The sequence below is a fragment of the Lagenorhynchus albirostris genome, chromosome 7 (assembly GCF_949774975.1).
Source record: "Lagenorhynchus albirostris chromosome 7, mLagAlb1.1, whole genome shotgun sequence".
In the NCBI taxonomy this organism is placed as follows: Eukaryota; Metazoa; Chordata; class Mammalia; order Artiodactyla; family Delphinidae; genus Lagenorhynchus; species Lagenorhynchus albirostris.
In genome coordinates this window covers 50,108,867-50,117,906 of record NC_083101.1, presented here as the reverse complement: position 1 = coordinate 50,117,906, position 9,040 = coordinate 50,108,867, and the positions used below count along the sequence as shown (strand labels likewise).

The following is a 9,040-nucleotide window of genomic DNA, read 5'->3' as shown; positions in this document are numbered from 1 at the left end:
GGCCTTTGTGTACTAGCTCTCTACTTTGAATTTACTTCTTCTCCCCTAAAACATTGTTTTTGCAACAAAACCGGCTATTCCGGCCTTTTCCCTGAGTGAAAAGAAAGGCCCTTTGACCTGGCTCTCAGTGTCCACAGAACCTCCCTCCTCCCCACCCAGTTTCACTTAACAATGTAGCAGCGTGCCTGCTGGCTCGCTCTTCCCGGCTTCAGATGTGCTATTCTGAGCCACTGGAATTATTCAGCCAGTTGAGAGTTCTCTTCGGTGACCACTGAGATACCTCAAACTAAGAATAGGACTGTGACTGATGAAGAAGGGCGACAGCGATGGGGCCACGAGGAGCTTTGCTTGCTTCCTGCCAGGGATTCCGTAAGACCTAAAACTCAGCTTTGTTCTCTGCTCCTAGGTTTTCCATCAGTCTGTGGTTTGCTGTCCACATGTTTCTGTGAAATCTTATCAGCTGCATCATCACAAAAATAACATGGGCTGGAGAGGCTTATCAGAGTTCTCAGAGAATGTTCCTTCTCAGGTCGCCTTGCAGCTGGGAGCCCTGGGTGTAAATGTGCCACACAATTCCTGTTGTACATTTGGGGACTTTTTCCTCAGAGGCCTTTTGATTTGAGGCCAAAAAAGATAATTTTGCATTTTCTAAGAGCTTCTGAGAGAGACCAATGAAACTGTCTGCCCTCTTTGCACAGTAGAAGCGGTTCTAAAGAGGCAAAAGATTTTAAAGGTAGAGGGTGGGGCTCCACCTCTGCCTAGCTCTGTGGCCTTGGGCAGTTTTAAGATTTTTAAGCCTCAGCTTTGTCATCCATAAAATGGGGATTATTAAAACCCACCTCACGGTGTTGTTGTGGTGATTAAACTGTGTTTGGAAATATGTAGCACAATCAATGCCCAGCAGATACTAGCCGATATTATCCTACAGTGGAGAAATTCCGTATGCTTCTCAGGAAGTCTCATGGAATCACGCTCCACGATCTAGAGTAGCAACTTCAAAGATGTACGCTTTTATTGGTTTTTCCTCCTTGCAGGTCTATTCTCCCCTCTCTTTCACTCTGGCTCCCTGGGATCTCCTACCACATAGACCACCTGCACATAGGTCCTTGTCTTGGGTTCTGCTTGGGGGACCCAGGGTGAGATAGCTACAGATGAATAAAAAACAGCAGAATATACTCAAGTGGTTTGGAGTTATACTTTTCATAAGATTAAGCATTACTTGGTCATAACAAAGATAATGGTGACAACAATGTTGACAATGATTATGATGATTGGGGATTATTGGGGGGAGGATTGCTGATGGTGCCGCCACTATTGGGTATTCTGCTCATTAAATTCCACAAATTCTGTTTTTAGCAAACTAAGCAATAATGAGTAGACGCGTATGAACGGGAGAGAGGGTTTGGAGGAAGCCAAAAAGCTGGAGGTGGGGCTTCCCTGGTGGCGCAGTGGTTGAGAGTCCGCCTGCCGATTCTGGGGACACGGGTTCGTGCCCCAGTCCGGGAAGATCCCACATGCCGCGGAGCAGCTGGGCCCCGTGAGCCATGGCCGCTGAGCCTGCGCGTCAGGAGCCTGTGCTCCGCAACGGGAGGGGCCACAGCAGTGAGAGGCCCGCGTACCACAAAGAAAAAAAGAAAAAAAAAGCCCAGGGGAATGAAATGATTCAAAGCCCCACTGCCCATATATCTTTTCTTCTTTCTTAAAAAAAAGTGGGGTAGGGGTGACTATAAAATGCCACTGCCAAAAATAAAGTTCTAGCAGACACAGCATCAGGGTTAGAAATGGTCAGCATTGGGTAAATTACATTCTATACAGTGTACAGTCAACTCTCAATGATTCTTTTTGTTTTTTAATAAATTTATTTATTTAATTTTGGCTGTGTTGGGTCTTCGTTGCTGTGTGCAGGCTTTCTCTAGTTGCAGCGAGCGGGGGCTACTCTTCGTTGCGGTGCGTGGGCTTCTCATTGTGATGGCTTCTCTTGTTGCGGAGCATGGGCTCTAGGCACGCAGGCTTGCTTCAGTAGTCGCGGCACGCAGTCTCAGTAGTTATGGCTCACGGGCTCTAGAGCGCAGGCTCAGTAGTTGTGGCTTCCCGGACCAGGGCTCGAACCCATGTCCCCTGCATTGGCAGGTGGATTCTCAACCACTGAGCCACCAGGGAAGCCCCCCCAATTATTCTTATGCTTCTGCAGGTCTCTTCCCATTTTTCATGTCTTTGCCTCCCTCGTGGCCGAGCTGTCTGTGGCAGCAGAACCCTCCCTGTGGTTACCCCTCCAGTCTCGGTGCGTTGCTACTGTGACACAGGACAAGTAGGAGCCTGCAGATGCCAAGGTAAGGACCTTAGAAGGTTTCACATTTTATGCTTGGTTTGCTGTCCTAGTTACTCTGGCTGTCTAATAAATTACCTTAAAAGTAAGTGGTGGAGGGCTTCCCTGGTGGCACAGTGGTTGGGGGTCTGCCTGCCAATGCAGGGGACACAGGTTCGTGCCCTGGTCCGGGAAGATCCCACGTGCCGTGGAACGGCTAGGCCCGTGAGCCATGGCCGCTGAGCCTGCGCGTCCGGAGCCTGTGCTCCGCAACGGGAGAGGCCACAGCAGTGAGAGGCCCGCGTACTGCAAAAAAAAAAGTAAGTGGTGGAAATAGCCACTTATCATGCTCATGGATTCCGTGGGTTAGGAGTTTGGACAGGGTGCAGCAGGGACAGCCTGTGTCTCTGCTCCACAATGTCTGGGACCTCAGGTGGAGCCCTTGAAGGCTGGAGGCTGGAATCATCTGAGGGCTCATTCACACACACATCTGCCAGTTGATGTCGGCTGTTGGCTGGAGCCTCAGTTCTTCTCCACTTCAGATCTCCCAACGTGGTTCCTCTGTGAGAGTTGGCTTGGACTTCCTCACAGCATGGCGGCAGAGTTCTGAAGGCAAGTGCTCCAAGAGAGGGAGCCAGGAGGAAGTTATATCTCCTTTTCTGACCTAGCCTCACAAGTCATGAATAATTTCTACCACATCCTCTTCACTGAAGCAGTCACAAATCCCATTCAGGTTCAAGGGGAGACTAAATAGAATCTGTCTCTTCTTGGAGAGAGGCAAGGTTCTGGAAGAATGTGGGACTGGAAATTTTGCTGTGACCTTTTTGGGAAAATAGAGTCTGCCACACTTACATACAGGTCGCTAAGGAGCTTCCACCAAGGTGCTTCCAAGACTGGATAATTGCATTTTGAAATATGGAAAGGTGATGGTGTTGGGAAGGAGTAAATGGCTGGCTCTTCTGTGACAAACAGGGATAGATTTCTTTTTTTATTTTTTTAAATTAATTTTTATTGGAGTATAGTTGATTTACAATGTTGTGTTAGTTTCTGCTGCACAGCAAAGTGAATCAGTTATACATATATATGTATAAGGATAGATGTTTGATCTACTTTTCCTGAGAGACCCCTGAGAGCAAATCCAAGAAAAAGGAGGGCCAAAGCAAAGAGCCTAGGTAAATAGTGGTTACCAGATTGGTTGAAACACACTGCCTGCCCCATGACAGTGACCTTAAGTTTAAACAGTTGAATCTTCTGACAAACCTGAAGGACAAAGCTCTGTGAAGGCAGAGACTACGTCGGCCTCGTTCTAAGATGTGTTCAAAGAGCCTCACACATACAGCTCTGGCAACGTGTGTGGACAAGGGGGCCCTGGGGAGGGCTGGGTGTTGGCGAAGATCTGGGAATAAAGATTATGTCCCTAGCTTGACCAGTAGGGTTACATTCTGAATGTCCTAAGGGGGCACTCGTGCTGTCAATGTATTGATCTTCCAAAGGTGGCAAAAGGATTGCAAACCTCTGAGGTGCTCTATGAAGAGGACCCTCAAGCCTTGTATGTACTTTGGGGCCCAATTCTTCATTCATGCCCGTTTCCTCAGGAAGCCACCTGAAAGTTGCAGAGGATTTCATGAGATATTCAGTCCTTGCTGAGAGGGGGCAGGACCAGTTGCCTCTGTTTGCATACTCTGAGTGGATTCATTGGGTGACTGTTAGGCACCAGATGTTGGATACAGGTAAGATTGTGTTTTACTGACTCTGTAGCTCCAACAATGCTCTAGAGTCTGATGGGGAAATGCTAAACAAAAGAAGGAAGAACGAGAGACAAGCAGGATGGGGGAGAGGTGGCCCGAAGGAGAGGGAGGAGAGGAGACTGAGGCTGAAACTTCTGCCCCCTTCCTTTTACTAGCACTTCTGGGCTACCCCTTGGTGAAGGGCCCACATAGAAGGACCCTTCTGGGTTCCCAGCACTGTGACTCTCAGGTAACTACCTGCTGATAACAGCCAGGACCTAAAAGTAGATGAGAGTGGATGGCTGGGGAAAGGGTGCTTCTCGCCTGGAGACCCAGGCTTTGCAGACTTTTCTTCCCTTCCTTTAACAAGCATATCCTCCTCTAGAAGGTCAGCTGGTACCTGCCCTTTGCTCCCTCTGCATTCCTTCCTTCATTCCTAGAATATGAAGCTGATGTCTGGATCTGAAGCTGCTATATTATACCATGAGGCAAGAGTCATGTACAGAAAATAGCAGAACAGCAAGATCAAACAAACCTACATCCCTGATGACTTTGTGATGCTATCTACCCATCCTGTACAGGCTGCGCCTGGAATTCTTTTATATCTCAGAGATAAAAACTTACGGTTTGTTGAGCCAATGGTATTTTGGACTTTCTGTCAGTCATCAAGAGCACTGAAGATGTAGTACTTCTTAAAGGAGTGCTGAACTATTGTTTACAGGAATTTTTGGCCAAGTTTCTGACACCCATTTTGAGAAGTTTCTTAGTATGTGATGGGCAATCCTTTTGCATGCATTTTAGTCACAAAATATAACACAGTGTCATCTAGTCCTTTCTTAGGTCTCATAAAGCACAGACCTGCAAGGGCATATCTATCTAATCAAGGTCATTTCTCCAACAATGAAAATTTCTTTAACTAATATCAATTTTCTATGCAACTGATCTGTTTCAGCACCTTTCTCTGCACACAATAACGTTTCATTTCCATGCTGAATTTTAGTGCAATCTTTTTGAAGATCGCTTAACTCAACACATGCATACAATAATGCATTCTATTCAAATGAGGTGATGATAATGTGAACAGCCATGACCAAGTTCAGTCTTTGTGAAGGTAGCAACAAATATGTCCTGACTGCTGCCTGGTGAAGAGTAATTCCGCAATGTCATAGATTGTTAGATCCATGCAGCCTAATTTCAAAGATAATACAGTGTGTCTTAGAATCAATGACATACAGTAAGTTTTGATGTCTAACAAAGAAAAATCCTTCCATCTTGATGACTGTTGTTTTAAGTTACAAAATTTTGGGGGTGATTGTTAGGCAACAAAAGCTTAGTGATACAATCATTTATAAGACTAACCAGGAAATGCATCTGTCTCTAAAATTATACAAATTCCTCATTAAATAAAAGTTAGACATGTGTACAGCTTCAATTCTTGACACACATTTTCTGTGCTTATGAGAAAAGGAGAAATGACTTCTTAGCCATTGCCTTTATTTAAATGGCAACTTGTTCTTTCTGTAAATAACCATCTACATTGGAAAAATCTGAAAGTCGCCCAGATTTAGGCCAAGGAGGAAAGACAAGTGAGTTCAGATAAACCACGAATCACACCGTGGCTGAGAACTCAGGCTGATATCTCTGAGCATTTATAGCCAAGATTCAGTCATTTAAAAATGTGTGCTTAAGTGATGAGTAATAAACCTTCCGAGAATTAAAAGGGTTCTTCTTGCTGTCAACTCCATTCCAATTCCTGTTCTCTCCTCCAGAGGAATAAAGAGTCAGATGATCATTTGAGCAACCTTATGCCTACCTTTTTAAAAGGAGTACCATTTTGCTATTGACAGTCAGTGAAGCTGGGTGATGGGCACATGAGGGTGCCTTGTTCAATTTTCTCCAGTTTGTAGTATGTTTCAAATTTTTTATCGTAAAACATTTCTTTTAAAAGGCTGCCACTTTAAACAAAGTTCCAAACAATGGTTAATATTCAGTAAGTATTTACCCATATTGGTATTTGTAGTTAGGTGCTCACAATGTATATTACTCCCTTAAAAATATCTAGATCATTTCTGCTAGAAGTAGACTCTGAAGTATTTATAAATGTAATGACAGGTGTCTGGGGTTTGCTTTAAAATAATTCAGTGATAAAGGGAATAGAGAGCATGGATGCAACAAGATTGGCCATGGGCCAGTAGTGGTTGAAACTGGGTGATGGGTACATGGGGCTGCTTATAATGTCCTCTCCACTTTTGTGAATGTTAGAAATTTTCTATAATAAAAATACTTTAAAACGATATGTCTAGGGACTTCCCTGGTGGTCCAGTGGGTAAGACTCCGTGCTCCCAATGCAGGGGGCCCGGGTTCCATCCCTGGTCGGGGAACTAGATCCCGCATGCACGCCACAACTAAGAAGTCCGCATGCTGCAACTAAGAGTTTGCATGCCGCAACCCAGACCCGGTGCAGCCTAAATAAATAAACAATATATGTTTATGATCTGGCAATCCTGCTTCTAGGCATATACTCCCAAAGAATTGAAAGCAGAGACTTGAACAGATATTTGTACACCTATGTTTGTAGCAGTATTATTCACAGTAGTCAAAAGGAGGAAGCAACCCAAAAGTCCACTGATGAATGAATGGATAAGCAAAAGGAATTATATACATATAATGGAACATTATTCAGCTTTAAAAAGGAAGGAAATTCTGACATATTGTACAACATGGATGAACCTTGAAGACATTATGCTCAGTGAAATAAGCCAGACACAAAAGGACAAACTGTCTGATTGTAATTATATGAAATATCTAGAGTATTCAAATTCACAGAGACCGAAAGTAGAATTGTGGTTGCCGGGGGCTGGGGGAGGGGAGAATGTTAAATGTTATTTAAAGGGTATAGAGTTCAGTTTGGGAAGATGGGAAAAACTGGGGAGATGGGTGGCAGTAATGGTCGTACAACAATGTGAATGTGCTTAGTGCCACTGAACTGTACACTTAAGAATGGTTAAAATGGTAAACTGTACACTTAAAAATGGTTAAAATGGTAAAGTTTAACCATTTTTCATATATATGAAACATATATATTGCACCACACGAAAAGACATGCCTAGTTTTAAAAAGTGTTCCTAGGGAGAGAGAAGTAGACAGGGAAAAACAGAAAGTATATGTGAACGTCATAAGCATTGCTTGATCTCTAAAAGCAACGGTAGGGACTTCCCTGGTGGTCCAGTGGTTGAGACTCCTCGCTTCCTCCACAGGGGCGCAGGTTCCATTCCTGGTCGGGGAACTAAGATCCCACGTGCCATTCAGCCAAAATAATAATCGTAATAATAGTAATAAAATAAAAGCAGTAGTAACCCTTTCCATCCTCATCCATACCCATCCATCTGTTCCTTGTACAGATGCTCTGGGTTACTCTCCTGCTCTGCCCTTTTCCCCCAAAGTCCCGGTGCTTCAGAATCAGGAGATGAGGTGTCACAGAGCGTCAGTCACAGACAAAACTGTGCAAGGGCGCTCTCCTCCGCCTGCCTCTCATCCATGCTTCCCCTCTCCTCTCAGAGGGTGTTCCGACCTGTTCCTGCCTTTCTCTCTTCCTCACCAGACCGAACCACTAGGCCACTCTCCTCATTTCTCTGAGGAGAAACCTGAGGCCTGGAGGAGGAAGGTGGCTCATTCACTGTGGCCAGAGGAAGGAGGCTGTGGGGAGGGACAGACCAGTGTGACCTTGTCCTACTCTTTGCACATCACACACGTGACGTCAGACCTCTGGGTTCTTCCCCCTGGCTGTGCTGACTTTCACCACTGCCCAGGTTTGCCGGTGCTTTCTGAATAGCTAGAAGTCTGTTTTGTCGTGAAAAATACTCCCAGAATGCTCTAGCAGAACTCAGTAGAAGCTCCTTATGACACATCATTTGGAAGAAGACCCATCATGGGAATAAATTCTTCAAAAGTTAAAAATATCAAGGTCATTGAAAAACATATGCTACACCTCGGGATGGAAAATGTTTTGTAAATAGAGCTGTTGAAAGACAGGCAAGGCAAGATTACCCCAAAAAAGGGAGGTGAACGTATTTTCAAACAAGTTGTTTCTGCCAATTACCCGTCTGATTTGTCTTTTCACTTGTTCATACCTTCTCTCTCCCCTACAGGGTGTTTAAAGTGGCTTGCAGAGATGTCACAGTAAAATAGCGTTAAAAAAAAAGTTGACACCATCACGCTGAAGAAAGCCTGGTATAGGAAAAAAAAAAGATGTTCCCAGGGATGACTTGGGTGTACACGTTTCATGCCATGGGATCCTACACTCTCTGCTGGTGGTACAATACCAACTGGATTCTGAACTACTTGGCAGCCAAAACAAAGTGGGCAGTGCCATCGATGACAAGAATCACAATTGCTAAAACAAAAATAAATCAGCTCTTCGGGAGAGGCAGAACTTTTCCTGGAACTTCCCTTCCTACAACTGCCAGGAAGCACTGCATGATGTAAGGGACAGTATCCTCATGATTACCCCCGCAGCAGAAACAGTAGGCAGTGTCAGTGTGCCATTGAAACACGTCCTGTGTTTCTGTATGTGTATTCCATGTGAGAAAGGAGTGACACAGAAGTAAAGGTTAAGGAACCTCCAGAAGTGGGCAGAAGGGTGCAGGCCAGGTGTTTAGCTCTCAGATGACCAGACACAGTTGAAAGTCAAGGTTAACTTGGGGCTATCAAGTGGAGTGCAGATAGTGTAACATTCCTATTATTCCCCATAATAATACCCTTGGCAAAATCTGGACGACAGGGAGACCCATCTGACTGACTCAGGGACTTGTCTATGGAACTCGCATCTGATCCTTGTCTGGACCCTCCCTCTGGGTGTGGAAAACCTTGCATACAGCTTTTGTGACCTGGTTCTCTTTCTTGCACACTGTACTGTCCCAGGCTCCCCCACACCCTGTGGGGCGAACCCTCATGAACCCGAAGTCCTGTCCCTGTAGTGGTCCTGGTGCTAGCAGTTCTTGCATTTGCC

At 45.1% G+C, this 9,040-nt stretch overlaps 1 long non-coding RNA gene across 1 annotated transcript; it reads left to right on the top strand.

Annotated features, from left to right (window-relative positions):
• The first annotated feature begins 280 nt into the window (after positions 1 to 280).
• LOC132522878 (uncharacterized) lies at positions 281 to 8,388 on the top strand. The gene is made up of 3 exons (XR_009541366.1): positions 281 to 369; positions 2,192 to 2,330; positions 8,181 to 8,388. It is a non-coding gene; the product is annotated as an uncharacterized LOC132522878 (long non-coding RNA).
• Positions 8,389 to 9,040: the final 652 nt, after the last annotated feature.